Source organism: Sander lucioperca, chromosome 7 (genome assembly GCF_008315115.2).
Source record: "Sander lucioperca isolate FBNREF2018 chromosome 7, SLUC_FBN_1.2, whole genome shotgun sequence".
NCBI classification, from domain to species: Eukaryota; Metazoa; Chordata; class Actinopteri; order Perciformes; family Percidae; genus Sander; species Sander lucioperca.
This window is the reverse complement of record NC_050179.1, coordinates 36,501,892-36,519,981: the sequence shown is the minus strand read 5'-3', so window position 1 is coordinate 36,519,981 and position 18,090 is coordinate 36,501,892. Positions and strand designations below refer to the sequence as shown.

Genomic DNA, 18,090 nt, shown 5'->3' with positions numbered 1-18,090 from the left:
TCGGCACGTAAGCACACAAACAGTACATTTGCACTGCAGCACAACATAACATAACATAACATAAATGTACAGTTGCACATTTAGCGGCGAAGGCGTGGGACTGGGGGTATAGGGTAGGTTGGGGGAGTTTGGCCTGCTGAGAAACGCACAGCCCGGCAGTCCCACTAGTGTCCCAGTCCGAAGAATGTTATAGCGATAACACAGCACGTTGCCGTGGTGACACCCTTGAACAGTCCAGAACCGATACGACAATCAGCAGGCAGTGGGGAAGACGGGGGAGGAAAACTGTCAGCATTCCCGGTACAGCCTGGAACACTGCATTTACGACCATGGTTCCTTTTCAATATCCTTGAAAAACTTCCAAACGTTCTTCTTTGTAATTCCCTGGAAGTGCACAGCTCGCAGCTAGACTAGTGTCTGACATCTACTTGACATACATTCAGAAGACCAGCTGGTCTCAGACCAGTGGTCTGTAGCTATGTCAATTTTGGTGCGTGACAAAGTGACAGACCAGAGCCAATTAAGGTACAGCCACCGAGTTGACGTCAACTATTAGACTCGTTGGGATTCACCCGTTTTCAAATTGTGAGATTTGCAGAGGAAAGGGATGTCAATGGGATTTTGAGGTTCTCTGTATGTCCATGTTACCCACCGAACTGTCGTTATTTCACTATGACAAGGTAAACTCAGTTTTGCATTCTATCACCACTTTAAACAAATGGCACTACACCCCTGCTTACAAAGACAGACAGCAGGAACTACAGAGACAGTGAGGCTGAGAGGAAAGAGTTTGAATTCAAGGCTACTTAACCAAATTGTGTCACAGTTATATAAGTTGTAAAACAGCAATTTTCTGCCTTTTATTCTGCATACTTCATCTGCCGTTACTTTGTTTCTTTGTTCTAGATTCTGGTTTTAACGTTGCACTATTTATTGCATTTTTTCTCAATGTCAGGTGGACAATAAAGTCTAATCTACTCACCTGTCTTTGGCAGAGATTCTGCTGTTAAAAAGCTGCTGGATTCAGTTTAATGTTTCTTTAGGGAGAAATGGAGAGAAACTTTTCTCAACTGCAGCTCTGCTGTCACTCATATAAACTTTCACCTGCTTTTCAGGAAATGTGACGTTGCAGCTCTCCTCTTTCACTGTTGCTCCACCTCTCAGTGGAGCTCTGTGAGGGACTTTGACTCATTATGTTTTTTAATGTAACATCTCACTTAAAAACACCAGTATAGGGGATAACTGGAAAAAATGATAATAAATGGCTTTGCAAATCGAATTTTGAATTGGATAAGGAAAAGCAGCAAGGAAATGGATTTAAAAATGAGAAAAGTAAATTTGCCCTTTTAAATGCCTTAAAGCTGTATAATAAATTATAGTTGCTCTATTAAATAATGGATTAATTCCTGTTTTAATGTACAATCAAATACTAAATAAAGAAATGCTCTATTTCCATCTCCAAGTCCCTGGAGGTCCTCCATATAATGAGCTGAGTGGACTAGAAATATCTCCTGATAGCAAAGGGGTTTGAAGGTCCGTCTACTGGAGCAGTGAACAACGTTTACATTGCATAAGAACTTTATGGGATGGGAATGATTGTTCCAGGTATTAGTCAAACCCTCAGGTGTAACCAGGTGTTATTGTTTGAAAACAACTTTAGATTTTGATGTAAAACACATTCAAATATAAATAAATGGTCTTACAAATATATACAGTTGTGCTCATAAGTTTATGAGCCCATGTTAAAGTTGACTAAAAAGAGGATTAAAAAAATCATCTTTTGGAAATTGATCTTAATGCCTTAATTAAAAAAATGAGGAAAAATCCAACCTTTAAGGACACCAATTTTATTTGTGAATGAATAATGTATCGTAATTAAATAAATGTTCTTCCTTAAAATACAGGGGGCATAAGTCAGTACACCCCTATATTAAATTCCCATTGAGGAAGACAGATTTTTATTTTTAAAGGCCAGTTATTTCATGGATCCAGGATACTATGCATCCTGATAAAGTTCCCTTGGTCCCACATCACCACATACCCTTCACCATACCCCCCACATCATCACGTACCCTTCACCATACCCCCACATCATCACGTACCCTTCACCATACCCCACATCATCACATACCCTTCACCATACCCCCACATCACCACATACCCTTCACCATACCCCCCACATCATCACATACCCTTCACCATACCCCCCACATCATCACGTACCCTTCACCATACCCCACATCATCACATACCCTTCACCATATCTAGAGATTGGCATGGGTTACTTTTCATAAAATCATCTCTCAATGCAAATCAAACTTTAGCATGGGTGTATTCACTTACACTGAGCACTGTATATGTTGCATGGGTTCCATACAACGTACATGCATGCATCCATGTTATTTTGGGGGGCAATTTGGTTGTTAAGAAACCAATATTTCTGATATAAAAAACTTTGAAAACAGGTCAAATTTGACCTGAGGAGGAAAACAAAAGGGTTAAAAAATAACTACAAATTTCATGTGTGCCGTGCGAGTACCAGCAGCTACTCTACAGCACTGGATTTACAAATCAGTCTTTTTAATGTCCCCAGTGAGAGGAGAACTCCCTTATTTGAATATCTCTCAAGGTCTTTTGCACACTGCCATGAAGGAAACAATGTTGCTGTTTTACATAATCCTTGACTTAGATGGAATACGTTATAGATATCACTTGTATGGTCTCTCCTTTTACTATTTCCCGTGTTGCTTTTATGTATTTTGTGTGAAAACTGCTGCTATCTCAACTAGGACTTCTTGGGAGAAGAGAGCTCGTGTCTCAAGGGGACTTTCATGGCAGAATAAAGGATAAGTTATGTAATGTAATAAGGCGAAGCAGCAGGCGGTCGGGGATCATCAAAGGGGCATTAAATGGCTTTTTAACCCGCCTGTTGTCCTCGGGTCACATTTGACCCGTTTCAAAAAGTTTCTATATCAGAACATTTAAGTGTAACAAAAATGTTCAAAAAGAAATGAAGAGTGGATGGTTTCCCTACAGCGCTCTTCACAAGTTAGACAAATGATCAGTTACCTACTTTCATTGAATTTGTTTTTTTTTAATTCAGTTTATAGCATTTGAAGAAAATAATTGATAAAAGAAAGAAGAAGTTGCTTGTTGGTCGACAGGAAGACAACACGTATCTCACACACACACACACACACACACACACACACACATGTATCACACACACACACGTATCACACACACACACACACACACACACTCACACACACACACACACACACACACACACACACACACGTATCACACACACACACACACACACACGCGTATCACACACACACACACACACACACACACACATACACACACACACACACACACACACATACACGCACACACATATACACACACATACACACACACACGTATCTCACACACACACACACACGTAACACACACACGTATCACACACACACACACACATATCACACACACACACACACATGTTGGTCAACGGGAAGACAACACGTATTCGGACTAAACTTTGACAATGGTGATTATCCACAAAATCATAACTGTTTGTCAAAATAATTCATAATTTTAAGTCTTTTTTTAACTCAAATTAGGTATTATTTAGTTTAAATGAGGTTTAATCACTATGAATTAAAATAACGGTGAATCCGACAAAAACCTTGAAAAAAATAGTGTTAATTTTCTATTTTTACCGGAGAGGAAAACAAGTTGCATGGTCGAGTGTATTTGAAGGTTTAAAATGTAGTTTAATTATTAGAATAATTAACATTAGAGGAGATATTTTATAGAATCATTTCACATCAGGTCTGTTTAGTAAGATGCAACATCTCTGCAGAGTTTCAGAAACACGAGTCTTTGCAAACATCTGTTCTGCCCACATGATGACATGTTTGCTCTGCAAACACAATTTGGAACATTTTATGAAGGGGAAGATTATGTCACTGTGAACCGGCCTGTCATTTCCTGTTAGTAAAGCCTCCCGCGTGGAAAACCCATCAGCTGGGTTTGATGGGATACAACAAAACGCCGGAACCTTCCTCCGGTAATTCACAACGACATCTCTTACAGGCTTATGTAATCGCTCAGGGAGAACATGGATTTATGAATATGTCAGAGTCCTCTGGAGCTCTGTTTGAATCTGTTTTCTGAGGGGTTATTGTCGCTCCCTCTCTGTGAGCCGTAGGGAGCAGCTGGGCGCTCTGCAGCTTTCATTAATACTCACAATGAATCACATACTTCTCTGAATAACAGTCTCCTCCGGGCCGTCACCAGCACGGTGCCTTTCACCTCATTAATGCTGATTATCGGCCACTTCACCCATAAACCGAGTTCATCCATGCAGGCGTCAGGGAGCCGGACCGCACGCCGCATTGGCCCTTCGTACTGAAGTCACCGGAGGGAATCCTTTTGTAAAACGATGTGGATTTACTCAACGAGGAACATCTGTGTTAAAGTACAAATCTGACCCAAATGGAATCATTAACGGCTGGGACGATATGCGTTTGTCCCGATTTCTTTCACGCTTACATGACAGCTTGTTTCGTCTTGCATAATACTGGACTCATTTCAAAGATCGTTGCTCCCATCAGTCAGACACAAAATCATTAGAAAATAGGATCCAGGTTGAAGAGAAGTTCCCCTTTAATGTTTCAAAGGGAACATTACGAGTATGTAATGTAAAAATTGTAAAGTATGGTTCTTGCATGAGGCTAAATGTGATTTTAAGACTCTGCAAGGCTCTTAAGGCCGTTACAGACCAACCAGATGGCCGACCGTCGGCAGAAAAGGCAGCGTGACTGATCAGTCTCCTCAAGTTGGTCCAAAAAGTGCCTCAGAACACACCAAAGAGACGAGACGTAATACGTCTCCATAACAGCAGGCAGTGCTAATCTGTATTGTCGCCCCAAAAAATGAAAACCGGCAGCTGATTGGACGAACGTGTCACATGGGTACGACTGCTGCTTCCGGATTTTGGATTACGCACAAGATACAATCTCATATTGTACTAAAATAGTTCACCGAAACGTGTTTCTGAAAACATTTTAAGAGAGAAATAGGCCGTGCAGTTGCTGAATCTGTCTTCATTTCAGATCAACAAAGGTCAGTTTAAAAGATATTCGTCAGATTTTGAGAGACTCATCCCGCTCGTCATTTCCGGGTGAGTCCCGACTGTCCTGTCTCTGACTGAGCATGTCAGGTCGGCCAAAATGAAGGCCGACGGCCCCTCGGACGGACAACGGCACGGAACACACCGAACAGACTCGAGTCACCGACCTCGCCAGACTGTCCGACGGCCGATTATCGGCCCGGTGTGTCAGCGCCTTTAGTTTGTGTCTTCCTCCAAAGTTACCCCTTTGTCTCCAGAGAAAGCGTATTCTTGATGCATTGTTACAATCACAACGTGGCGTAAAGACCTCCCAGGTACCGGGTGTCATCGTGGAGCCGCTCCTCCATCTTTGTGATCCACAAACACCCACCCTCGGTCACTCGGAGGCGACTCTCATTCATCACTGAAACAAATGTCTCCCACTTGAGCTCATCTCTCAGTCTGAAGTGTTTTCATCTGCTCAGAGATTAATGTTGTTGTGAGCGTCGGATTTTATCTTTACAAGACGAATGGAGAGACAGAGTGACATTTCTCCCATAAAGCTTTAATAGAAATCCTTTTGTCTCCTCAGTTAAAAACTAAATCACCACACTGTCTTCTAAGCCATTACAGAATTAACGGCCATAGCTACAGCTGATATAAGATCATTTCAACCTGAGGCTACATCTCCACCGCTACGTTTTGGTTTTTAAACAGAGTTTTGAGCCAAAAGTGATCTCCGTGCACCAAGTGTTTTTATCTCCAGGAGAAGACCTAATCTCTGTATAAACTAACACGCCCAAACCAAAATATCTCATCATCATTCTGGTATACTGGGCATAAACAGGAGGCAGCGTGGAGACTCCGCCCACTGCTGGTGTTCTTCTCTTTAAACATTGAAGGGTAACTTTGTTTTTTTCTTCAACCTGGACCCTATTTTCCTATGTTTTTGTGTCTAAGCAACTGATGAGAGCAACAATCTTTGAAATTGGTCCAGTATTAAGCGAGCCGAAACAAGCTGCAATGTAACGTTAACAGGCAATTGTGCACCGTCAACTACCGTCCACTTTTTGCCGCTGACAGGCTCAGATTATTATTCTGAGTGTCTGACAACATTATGAAAGGATCCCTACAGAGATAGACCTTTTAGTTAAAGAGTAAGATCCTTTTAGTTTAACATGAAACAGCCCCAAAATCACCATCACCAAACTACACCAGACTCCATGTAAATAATCAGTATTTTTATCATCGTAAAATACACTTCATTCAAAGTGGACAGAAAGTAAATAAAACTATCAAAAGCCGTCTTGGTTCATCTTTCCACTGTTCCAATAATCACCACTCTGGATTGGTTGAAATAAACCCTTAATTCACCCATTTACATGTGGAGATATGCTGGCTCTATACACACTAAAAGTCCTGATTATTTACATGGAGTCTGGTGGGGTTGGTGATGGAGATTTCGGGGCTGTTTCATCCTAAAAGGATCTTACTCTTTAACATGTTCCTTTAATGTTGTCAGACACTTAGAATAATAATCTGAGTCTGTCAGCAGCAAAAATAGTGGACCTTTACGTTGCAGCCCGGTTCACGGCTGCCGGTTACAGCATTCTCGCTCAATACTGAACCAATTTCAAAGATATTTGTTCACATTAGTCACACAAATGCACAGGAAAGTTGGCTCCAGGTTAAAAAACAGAGAGTGTTAACCGGGTTGTTGCTCTACCCACAGCGTGTCATATCACATCATTACTTTCAGATGAGACGAGCACAGAGCCGGCGGGCCGGCCCATTGGCTCGGCAGTAATCATCTCTACCCGACTCAACACATTCCTCTTGCTACACGAAACCTGGTTAGTCAGCTGAAGTTATGAAATGACGCCCTGAAGGTCTGACCTGATGCTGGCCGTGGCTTTCAGAGCCCAGGTCTGCAAAAGGAATACACATCACATCACTGTAAACACTCATGAAGAGCATCCACTATCCTCAGGCTCTGTGTAAAAACTACACGATTACTTATATTGTGTCTGTTCTTGCACAGAGCAGACAGCCAGATTCATTCTTCGTTGTTCTTTCTCTGCTTATGTGTTTATCATGGCGGGAGCGTGCCTATGTTCCCACAGCCCTATGTTCCCACATTTTCTAAGATTCTTTTTCCAAAATTAGGCCCTATGTTCCCATATTTCCTTTTTCATAAATTTGTATCAGATTTGATCCCCCTTTCACCCAATTTGGTAGCCAATTACACCCAACCTATTATCCAGTAGCAATGGACTACAGATGGAATGTAACCCTAACCCAAACATAGGGCCTAATTTTAAGAAAAATCTTAGAAATGTGGAAACATAGAGCTGTGGGAACATAGAGCTGTGGGAACACAGCGCTGTGGGAACATAGGACTGTGGGAACATAGGGCTGTAGGAACATAGGGCTGTGGGAACGTAGGGCTGTGGGAACATAGGACTGTGGGAACATAGGACTGTGGGAACATAGAGCTGTGGGAACATAGGACTGTGGGAACATAGGGCTGTGGGAACATAGGACTGTGGGAACATAGGGCTGTAGGAACATAGAGCTGTGGGAACACAGGGCTGTAGGAACATAGGGCTGTGGGAACATAGGACTGTGGGAACATAGGGCTGTAGGAACATAGGACTGTGGGAACATAGAGCTGTGGGAACATAGGACTGTGGGAACATAGGGCTGTGGGAACATAGGACTGTGGGAACATAGGGCTGTGGGAACATAGAGCTGTGGGAACATAGGACTGTAGGAACATAGGGCTGTGGGAACATAGGACTGTGGGAACATAGGGCTGTAGGTACATAGGACTGTGGGAACAGGACTGTGGGAACATAGAGCTGTGGGAACATAGGGCTGTAGGTACATAGGACTGTGGGAACATAGGACTGTGGGAACATAGAGCTGTGGGAACATAGGGCTGTAGGAACATAGGACTGTGGGAACATAGGGCTGTGGGAACATAGGGCTGTGGGAACATAGGGCTGTAGGAACATAGGGCCTAATTTTGAAAGAAATCTTAGAAATGTGGGAACATAGGGCCTAATTTTCAGTGAAAAAATAAATTCTTAGAAATGTGGAAACATAGGGCTGTGGGAACATAGGGCTGACCCCATCATGGCTATCTGTGGAGGATAAATTAAAAAATGTTGCGAGTCAAGAAAGCCTTTAGTTTGTCGTAAAACTGTTGAAGTATCAGACAAAAAAATACGTAATTAGAAAGACTACACTAAAGTGTCTTAGTGACGTCTGTCTGAAGCTACGATGTCTGTGTGTTTGGTACCAGGATGTAACGTTACTCACACGAGCAACGGACAATCTTGCTTTTCTTTCACTTCTCGGCTGATAAGACTTCGCTGGATAAAACCAAAAGGGTCATTGACTGCCATTCATTTTGACGTCACTTTGACAGAGAATAACTTTACATCTGAAGAGTTTAAAGACTCTATTTGTCCATTTTTTATTTCTAAAGAAACACGACAATGTATAAAAGGCTCCATTACCTTGTAGCTCACGTTATGGCTCCGTAGCAGACGTTTTTATAAAAATAGGCTAACGATTGGGTCATAACCACAAGACTTACTGTCGCATAGTAGAGGAATTACCGTATAGTACAGGAGAAGCTCTCAGGCAGTTTGGACTTCCATTAGCTGTTTAAGTTTAATTACTAATGTTAACTATCATTTTAGTGATCAATAATTAGCCTGTGTCTATGTTATCTCCTTACATATACCTACGCTCTCCGTCTCTGCTAGATTGGGAATGATTGAGATTTCTCTTGGCACAGCTACCAGAAGACTTCCAACTTTCAGACAGGTTGCTCACGTCACATGATTACATGTGTTGTGGAACAGAGCTAAGCTAGCTGGCTAGCGAGCGAGGTGACGTGTATTGTGCAAGACAAGAAATGTAGCTCCTTTCATACAATCAAACGCAGCTCAAAGTACTTTTCAGAGTGGTATTAAAACCAAATACAGTAATCAACATACCTGGAAATGACAACATATAAGAGAAGTTCATAAGAAGAGAATGAAAAAACCCCAATAAAAACGTCGAAGTCGAAGTCAGCATGAATATATTCCAACTTAACAAGGTCATTAAATTGTTACTTTGGGATAAAAAATGTGTCCACAAAACATTTCAGGCAGTCATATTTTGTCTTCTTGAATAAATTTGATAATTAAGTCATTATAATAAAAGTTCTCACATAATTAACCACACTTTCCTTTCATGTCTCACCAACATTTATGTTTGTCCTCCTTGAGTCGAAGCGGTGCCTTGCTCGAGGGCCCTTCTGCTGGTTTGAACCTGCTGTTGAGGATCCAGCTGTGCCTGGATGCATCCAGCTGTGAAGAGTCACATGAGAAATGTAGTTCACTGAGAGGTTTCACACAAAACTAAGTGGTACTACAGCCTGTTCTCATGAATTATACGTTCGAAAAGGTAGTAGTAGTAGTAGTTTTTGTTGCTGTATGCACCACATTGACTGCTGCTGTGTAAGAACACTGCGGGCAACGTAGAGAGGATCTCGGGGAGGATGAATGGATGAATGGGCGTTAAAACTCAGGACTTTGAAGCCAGGGAGCGGAGTTCGCTTCCTGGGGAAAACAAGAGACTTTCACCCTCAAATGTCTGTTCCTCGGAGTTTTAATCAGGGATGCACCGAATCCAGGATTCGGCTTCAGATTCGGCTGAATATTGGGCTTTTTGACAGGACTTTTTTTCCACCGAACCCTACGCTTGCATTACACGCGCTACGCTGGTCGACGTAATGACGGCGCCGTTGATTACGGGAAGGTGTTTACGTAGGTGGAGCGTTCAATGCAGCAGGCTGTGAGAAAGTGGAAATGGAACTGGTGAGCAGAAAAAGTGTAGTTTGGCAGTACTTTCAGTCAAAAGAAGGCCATTCAAGTCCAGCTACATGTTCAATTTACAATGCTGATTAGTCTGGTGGTGGCGAGGACCCTAAACTATACACAACATCACCGCTGTTACAACATCTGGTATGAAACATCTGGAAGAATACGAGTTGTGCATGAAGGAATCTACAGACAGCAGCCAGAATGCAGCAACTTCAGGTACGGCAAAGGAAGGACGGACACTGCTAAAAACTGGTGTTAACCAGACGACCATTACCAGCTTTGCCCTACACCGAACAAACAGCCGAGGACTGAGGATGGGAGGAGGATTTGGTATTCGGTTTCGGTTTCGGCAGAATCTTAACCAGTTTATTCGGTATTCGGCCGAACCCCAAAAATCTGGATTTGGTGCATCCAAACCACGATCTTTTTCCTAAACTTAACTAGTCGTTTCGCTGCCTAAACTTAACTTTCTGCAGCAGCTTAAACACGAGCAACTGCCGCTCAGCGTCACGTAGCTCTGTAGCCGATGTCTAGTGACCAGCGGGCGGTCTCCTAGTTTTCATATGATATCATACGTTTTTGTGTGCATAACTTTTCGTACGATATCACACAAACCCGTTCATGAGAATGCAATGGGTACTATGACAAACCAACGACAAACTGTGACTTTCTTAACTTGCTAAACTATCTTTTAAATTGACAAATGTGTGTAATTAAAGGTGCAGTAGGTAAGACTTATAAAACTAACTTTCTGTCATATTTGCTGAAACTGACCCTATGTTCCAGCAGAAATACATGAAGCAGGTAATTTAAAATAAATCCAGCTCCTCTGGCTCAACCTACAGCCTGGAGTGAGATTTGCAAAAATCCACAGCTCCCTGTTCAGATGCACCAATCAGGGCCAGCGGGGGTGTCTAACTGCGTGACAATCACTGCTCATGCACACGCATTCATTCTCCCTTGTGGGGGGAGGGGCTTAGGAGACTGTTTTGGGCTTTAGCAGAAAGGGAGGAGGGACTGAGAAGTTGTTGATGTTCAAATTTTTTTGCTAAGTCCTGGATCTTCACAATCCTACCTACAGCACCTTTAATGGCTTAATTCAAACAGTAATAAAAAAGTATTTGTCGTCCCATGGTGGTCCACCGGAGGGGGAGGGGGAGGGGGAGGGGCTTCCCCTCTCTACTGTTATAGTATATAGTGTGATTTTTATAATTGCTTCTTTTAACTGCTGTCCCTTTCTGTGTGGACCCCAGGAAGACTAGGGACCATTTTGTGGGAGCTGATAAGGATCCAGATCTGGCAATTTAAGTTATAATTTTAGCCAAACTATCCAAAGATAATGATGTAATTATGCGGTCTTAATTGTTTAAGCTATTATTATCTGGAGATATCGAGCTTCGTGGTCTCTGTGAGTCTGTTTCATGCTGTCATTACAGAGAAAAAGAGAGAGAGACAGGGAATACATTAACACGCTCATTAGGTCTGCGTTATGACAACTGTTTCTCTGTAGATAATGAGAGGGAGCTGGTGAAACTGTAATCATGTTGAGATCATTTTCATCTCAATTTTTATGACCTTGTATGCATAGTTACTCAGTTTTCTTTTGGTATGTCAGCAGCGTGATAACAAGACTGAGAGGCGAATTCACTAAAGAATTGTGCAGCTTTGCGGACGCTAAACCTGCACAAATAAGTCAAATAGAAAACGTGTGATTCTCAAAGCACACCCACAAAGAGTGAATGCACCCTGACTGTGCTGCCAAGCAAACAGCGTCTTGGTGCTCCTGTGCTTTTTTCACATATTTAAATGACAAGTTCTTTCAACCGACGATATCGGTTGTTAGTTCCCCCCCTCTCTAATACGACCCACAGGAGCCTTTTTCCGCCCTCATATCTGTGTATGTGTCTGTGCATGTTTTCATGCTAATCAAATGTGATTACAGCTCGAATACACATGCACTCCTTTCTGTTTGTTTTCCATTTACACAGTCAGGGCTGTGTATTACTCTGACTGTGTAGTACTTTTGCAGCGCACACAGAAAATAGAGCGCTAGGTGACCGTGACGAGATATTCTCTGAATTGGACCAGCTTGAAGTGTACTGGATTAACATCACCTACTATAGCTTTAAGTTCTGCAGGTTTCATAAACCAAACATTAAACATTTAGTTACCTCAAATAAATAACAAAATGATGGAAATGAAAAAGTAATAATAATAACTTTATTTGTATAGCTCCTTTCTAGGGGTGCATGATATATCGACACGTTACGCAATATTATAGTAGAGAGTAGAACATGTCCTGTTCTGTAGACATGGTCCTTATTTATATATTTATACTGTCCAACCAGTAGAACATGTCCTGTTCTCTTTATTTATATATTTATACTGTCCAACCAGTAGAACATGTCCTGTTCTGTAGACATGGTCCTTATTTATATATATATTCATGTTGGACCAGTCCAATATGACAGTCAGTTGAAATAAACCTTGTGTTGTATTTGTTTGTTGTTTATTCATTTTACCGTAACTTTTGTAATTTTACATATGTTTAAAAATATCGAAATTAATATCGATATCGCAATATCACATTTTGTCAACATCGTGCAACCCTACTCCTTTCATACAATCAAACGCAGCTCAAAGTGCTTTACAGAGTGGTATTAAAACCAAATACAGTAATCAACATACCTGGAAATGACAACATACATAAGAGAAGTTCATAAGAAGAGAATGAAAAAAAAAAAAACAGGCTCACAAAGTGACAGAATGAAGTCGGGATGAATATATTCCAACTTAACAAGGTCATTAAATTGTTACTTTGGGATAAAAAATGTGTCCACAAAACATTTCAGGCAGTCATGTTTTGTCGTCTTGAATAAATTTGATAATTAAGTCATTATAATAAAAGTGCTCAGGTAATTAACCACACTTCCCTTTCATGTCTCACCAACTTTTATGTTTGTCCTCCTTGAGTTGAAGCGGTGCCTTGCTCGAGGGCCCTTCTGCTGGTTTGAACCTGCTGTTGAGGATCCAGCTGTGCCTGTATCCAGCTGTGAAGAGTCACATGACTTTGCCTCGGGCCTCCGCCGCCTGTTGCTCTCATTAAGTCCCAAGCGACACCGAAAACAGAGTTAATCCGATCATTGTACCGTTAAAGCGATCCATCACTGGAGGGCACTCATCACGTTACTCGCTGAGTGATAAATTATTGGGAAAATGAAAATTCCTGACTCACGAGGTAATCCCAGAGCTGTTCTGGGGAGATAAATGTCACCCGGCTCTCCGTCATCGGCTCATAGCACACAAAGTCAGAGAAGAAGATCCATTCAGTGCTCAAAAGCCTCAATACAACGTCCAAAGTGTCAAAATCAGCATTGAAAAATAAGCAGCGAAATATAGGCAGAAAACGTTGGCGTGTCATAAAGATGGCAAAAGTGTCAGAATAAGAAAATAGTCTAAAGCTTAAACAGCAGCATTAAAAAAAGCGCGTTAAATCTGAATACATTTATGCTGAAAGCACCTCTTTAAACCCACTGAACTGTCTGTCTGTGTGTGTGTGTGTGTGTGTGTGTGTGTGTGTGTGTGTGTGTGTGTGTGTGCGTGTCTGTATGTGATATAACTAACTGTGAAAAGACTTTGTTTGATCTGAATACATTTACGCTAGAGCACCTATTTAAACCCAATGCACTGAGTGAGTGAGTGAGTGTGTGTGTGTGTGTGTGTGTGTGTGTGTGTGTGTGCGTGCGTGTCTGTGTGTGTATGTGTGTGTGTGTTTGTGTATGTGTGTGTGTGTGTCTGTCCGTCTCTCTTTGTGTGTGTGTGTGTCTGTGTGTGTATGTGTGTGTGTTTGTGTGTCTGTGCGTCTCTCTCTTTGTGTGTGTGTGTGTGTGTGTGTGTGTGTCTGTGTGTGTGTGTCTGTGCATCTCTCTCATTGTGTGTGTGTGTGTGTGTGTGTGTGTGTCTGTGTGTGTGTCTGTGCATCTCTCTCTGTGTGTGTGTCTGTGTGTGTGTGTGTGTGTGTGTGTGTGTCTGTGTGTGTGTTTGTGTCTGTGCGTCTCTCTCTTTGTGTGTGTGTGTCTGTGTGTGTGTGTGTGTGTGTGTCTGTGCATCTCTCTGTGTGTGTGTGTGTGTGTGTGTGTGTGTGTGTCTGTGCATCTCTCTCATTGTGTGTGTGTGTGTGTGTGTGTGTGTCTGTGTGTGTATGTGTGTGTGTCTGTGCATCTCTCTCTGTGTGTGTGTCTGTGTGTGTGTGTGTGTGTGTGTGTGTGTCTGTGTGTGTGTTTGTGTCTGTGCGTCTCTCTCTTTGTGTGTGTGTGTCTGTGTGTGTGTGTGTGTGTGTGTGACATAATTGGCGGCTGTATTATCAGACTGTGTTTGATCTGAATACATTTATGCTGAAAGTACCTCTTTAAACCCACTGCACTGAGTGAGTGAGTGTGTGTGTGTGTGTGTGTGTGTGTGTGTGTGTGTGTGTGTGTGTTCACAGGCTACTAGTTTCCTTGTTTCTGGGCTGTTAATGTGCTGAAAGCTCCTCTGCGGGCTCGTAAGGGAGGAGCAAAGTCCACCTCGGTGTTTATAGGCTGTTACATCACCAGCTGCTCTCTCTGTCCTCTGCTCCTGTATGTCTCGTTCATGTGAAGCCCATGTGACGCTGACAAGTGCTAAACATTAAACATGGTTCCTGCCGCTTCCTTTTCTACTTGTTAACCCAAATACCTCCCCAGTTATCTTATCTTGTCATATCTTATATGTGATGAAAGGTTCAATTCTACCAGAAGAAGTCAATTTAAAAAATCTGCTCAGACGTTTCAGCCTCGAGTCAAACAGTCACAGTTATTTTATCTCCATTTATTTCAGCAGATCTGGAGAAAAGCAGCCGACTCATTTGCACTTCTACCATCGAGCTTCGTGTGGAACTCTTTTGTCACGCTTGGCTTCTATTTTCTATCCCCAGATAAACCAAAACGGATGACAAACACAGCAGCATTTCACTCTATTTAGCTGTATTTATCTAAGATAAAGTAGAATTTGGATAAATAAAAAAAATATCATTTATTTTGGAGAACCAAACATTACTGTGAGAACATTTAAGAATTCTTTATTTTGTCTTCAACATATCTAAAGGCTCGAGTCATTTGAGTTAAAAGTTAATTTAATATTTATCAGAGATTGGCATGGGGTACTTTCCATAAAATCATCTCTCAATGTAAATCAAACCAGCTATTAGGCTAACTGACATAAAACCATGTTAATCTCTAGGTATGGTGAAGGGTATGTGATGATGTGGGGGTATGGTGAAGGGTATGTGATGATGTGGGGGTATGGTGAAGGGTATGTGATGATGTGGGGTATGGTGAAGGGCAAGGGCGAGGCTAGCTCCTTTTTAGGGGTGCTGAAGCACCCCTAAAAAGGAGCTCAGCACCCCTAAACGTTGGAGTAAGAAATGTTGTTATTCTAACATTTTTGTTCGTCTTTGACAAGGTTAAATAATGTCCAAAACATACTCCGTAGTTTGTGGTTTAAAATGTATGTGTTAAGGATGAAAATGAAAACATCCCCGCTTAGCAAATGGTATCATCCTCTTCTCTTCTTCTACTTCTCCTCTGTACCTGCACCGCTCAGCACGACCGTCATCCAGCGCGAAACACACGCAGAGTGAGAACCCGTTATGTAGTGTTGTGAATCAACTAAGTTGCTCCAAAGCTGTGTCTCACAAACCATATCGGTGAGTACCTGAATCACGTGTACACCTATAATAACGCCGCCTTCACACTGGCAGTTGAAATCAGCTCCGTAATACACAATACGCCCCCAGCGGACGTCGTACTACACCGTTGAAAAGCTTCGGAAGCGACTCACAAAAATGGCAGAGAGACTAGAACGAGTGATAAGTGTCTGAATGTACGATTCTCTCTGACCTCTCTTATACAGATATAAACAGAGAGGCTGCTGCGTGGAGAAAAGTTGCCCAGGACGTTGACATGTCACGTCGGTTAAATGTGATATAGCGGTATAATGTCAATCGTTCGGTGTCTGTTGCTAGCTAACCAATTAGCATTAGCAGGTTTGTTTATCAGTACCATAGCAACGCACATCACGTGCGTCTTCTCTGGTCAGTCGTCATGGAAACATCTCTATCACTCTGGCCCTGGCGTTTGGACCAGAGTGAAAAAACAAACATATCACTGTATACTACCAGTAGGCCTATGTGTGAAAACACTCACTGTGGCTTTTTAAATGAATTGTTATTCATTCCTAGATTTATATCTGTTATTTTTCAGTTGTGGCTGACTATCAAACTAGACAATAAAAGAAAGTTTAATGTTTTTCTTTTGCTGTATTTATTCATTCCTCACACACAGAGGATTTAACCTGAACCAGGCTTAACTCCTGAACTCATAGCATCTCTCTCTGTCTCTCTCTTTCTCTCTCTTTCTCTTTCTGTCTCTGTCTCTCTCTTTCTCTTTCTGTCTCTCTCTCTCTCTCTCTCTCTCTCTCTCTCTCTCTCTCTCTCGGCACATGGAGTTAACGGTCAGGAAAACCAGCTGAGTGAAGAAGGTTTTGTGTTTGTTACAGGCGGCTGTCTGTGTGAACTCTCACAATTAAGCTGGTGCTCTGAAAAGGTCTCAAAAAAAAGAAAAACAATCTGGATGTTGGAGTTAGTTGAACCAATGTTAAAATGATAAAGTTATTTTTCAATAGACATATTTTAGTTTTTTATGTGAAAAGAGGGTGGGTGGTGGCAGTGGGGCTCATTGGGTGCTCAGCACCCCTAAAGCTCTGACCCTAGAATCGCCCCTGGTGAAGGGTATGTGATGATGTGGGGGTATGGTGAAGGGTATGTGATGATGTGGGGGTATGGTGAAGGGTATGTGATGATGTGGGGTATGGTGAAGGGTATGTGATGATGTGGGGGTATGGTGAAGGGTATGTGATGATGTGGGGGTATGGTGAAGGGTATGTGATGATGTGGGGGTATGGTGAAGGGTATGTGATGATGTGGGGACCAAGGGAACTTTATCAGGATGCATAGTATCCTGGATCCATGAAATAACTGGCCTTTCAAAATAAAAGTCTACGTGCCTCTATGGGAATTTAACATAGGGGTGTACTGACTTATGCACCCTGTATTTTAAGGAAGAACATCTATTTATTTATTTACGATACATTATTCATTCACAAAGAAAACTGGTGTCCTTAAAGGTTGGATTTTTCAAATTTTTTTCAATTAAGGCATTAAGATCAATTTCCAAAAGATTATTTTTTTATTCCTCTTTTTAGTCATCTTTAGCATGGGTTCATAAACTTATGAGCGCCACTGTAGCTTAACGTGTAAATTTAATGTTATGTAAATTTAGTTTTTGGACACAAACTTAAGGCAACTTATCAGACTGAACCCTGATTGGTTAAAAGAGGCAGTGACTCGAATTCAAAACGCTGGTACTACTACACACGTCCAATACCACACCAATAAAAGAACATTTAGTAAGTCAGCTGGAGCCTAATGTTGAAAGACTTGAAAAACAAAGACAGGCTTCATGTCTCCCACTGATATTGTAAGTGCTAAATGACTGTACAAGACATTGAAGAATGTAACACAAGGTCTGTAATATGGGAGATATATGCAGGTTAAAGAGTAGTGTTATTATTTCGGAATTTTATTTTAGATTTTAGTTAATTTTCTGTAAAATATTATACATTTTCACATAACTTCAGGGAAGTTTGGGGTCCCCTGCTGGAGCTGCTACCCCCGCGACCCGAGACCGGATAAGCGGATGAAGATGGATGGAAATCGACATTTTTTTTTTTGGCCCATGGCCTTCCATCCAGATACATTGTTGGCCCTTCATATGAAAGAATTTGGGCACCTCTGCCTTAGAGTCTCCTTTAAGTGCTCGGCCGCCAACAGAAACGTGCATCTAAACATTTAAAACACGTATCTTGGTCTTGTCAAATAACAGTCCTCCCTGTTAGGATTCGCTTTACAGAACGGCGAGTCAGCGATGCAAATCGTGCAGCTCGGAGGCCGCTGCCGTGTGAACACTTCACGTTCCTGCCAGTAAATCTGATCCACGCGGACCGAAC

At 41.9% G+C, this 18,090-nt stretch overlaps 2 protein-coding genes across 2 annotated transcripts in view; one reads left to right on the top strand and one right to left on the bottom strand.

Moving 5' to 3' along the window:
- Positions 1–1,081, bottom strand: part of LOC116054917 (E3 ubiquitin-protein ligase TRIM39-like) — a 40,307-nt gene extending 39,226 nt beyond the window's left edge. The window contains exon 1 of the mRNA XM_036003653.1: positions 983–1,081. The gene's annotated coding sequence lies outside the window, so the exon portion shown is untranslated. The remainder of the gene's footprint in view (positions 1–982) is intronic.
- The window catches only part of LOC116036403 (NLR family CARD domain-containing protein 3-like), a 1,020,880-nt gene that overhangs the window by 584,548 nt on the left and 418,242 nt on the right, over positions 1–18,090 (top strand). The gene's annotated exons all lie outside the window — the stretch shown is intronic.